The sequence below is a fragment of the Corapipo altera genome, unplaced genomic scaffold (genome assembly GCF_003945725.1).
Source record: "Corapipo altera isolate COAL_440 unplaced genomic scaffold, ASM394572v1 55336, whole genome shotgun sequence".
Lineage (NCBI taxonomy): Eukaryota > Metazoa > Chordata > Aves > Passeriformes > Pipridae > Corapipo > Corapipo altera.
In genome coordinates, this window is record NW_020890647.1 from 476 (window position 1) to 1,602 (window position 1,127).

Sequence of the window (1,127 nt, forward strand, 5' to 3'; positions counted from 1 at the left end):
CCCCAAAATGGGGACAAAAACAGCCCCAAAATGGGACAATGACACCCCCAAAATGGGGGCAATGACACCCCTAAAATGGGGACAGTGACACCCCTAAAATGGGGACAGTGACACCCCCAGAATGGGACAATGACACCCCCGAAATGGGGACAAAAACACCCCCGAAATGGGACAGTGACACCCCTGAAATGGGGACAGGGACAAGGGGCTCCGGTGGCTCCGGGGTGTGGCCCTGCTCGGGGACACGGAGGTGACACGGATGTGACACGGATGTGACAGTGACACAGAGCTGGGACTGTCACACGTGTGTGACACGGATGTGACGGTGACACGGAGCTGGGACAGTGACACGGGTGTGACATGGATATCACATGGATGTGACACGGATGTCACATGGAGCTGGGACAGTGACACGGGTGTCACATGGATGTGACATGGATGTGACGGTGACACGGAGCTGGAACAGTGACACGGGTGTGACACGGATGTGACACGGATGTGACGGTGACACAGAGCTGGGACAGTGACACGGATGTCACACGGAGGTCACACGGAGGTCACACAGTTACACGGAGCTGGGACAGGGACACAGATGTCACACGGATGTGACACGGATGTGACAGTGGCACGGAGCTGGGACAGTGACACGGATGTCACACGGGTGTCACACAGATGTGACACGGATGTGATGGTGACACAGAGCTGGGACAGAGACACGGGTGTCACATGGATGTGACACGGATGTGACAGTGACACAGAGCTGGGACAGTGACAGATGTGACACAGATGTGACAGTGACATGGAGCTGGGAGAGTGACACGGGTGTGACACGGATGTCACACGGAGCTGGGACAGTGACACGGATGTCACGGTGACACAGAGCTGGGACAGTGACACGGGTGTGACATGGATGTGACACAGAGGTCACACAGTTACACGGAGCTGGGACAGTGACACGGGTGTCACATGGATGTCACACGGATGTGACGGTGACACGGAGCTGGGACAGTGACAGATGTGACACATGTGACAGTGACATGGAGCTGGGAGAGTGACACGGGTGTGACACGGATGTCACACGGAGCTGGGACAGTGACACGGATGTCACGGTGACACAGAGCTGGGAC

General features: G+C 56.9%; 1 long non-coding RNA gene across 2 annotated transcripts; it reads left to right on the plus strand.

The window, feature by feature from the left end:
- Nucleotides 1-9: 9 nt before the first annotated feature.
- On the plus strand, nt 10-1,115 carry LOC113942450. Of its 2 annotated transcripts, XR_003525921.1 has the most exons (4): nt 10-353; nt 593-661; nt 776-865; nt 924-1,115. It is a non-coding gene; the product is annotated as an uncharacterized LOC113942450 (long non-coding RNA). The 2 variants fall into 2 exon arrangements; XR_003525922.1 differs by lacking the exons at nt 10-353; nt 924-1,115 and adding an exon at nt 380-534 and having other exon boundaries at nt 634-661; nt 787-800.
- The last annotated feature ends 12 nt before the right edge of the window (nt 1,116-1,127 follow it).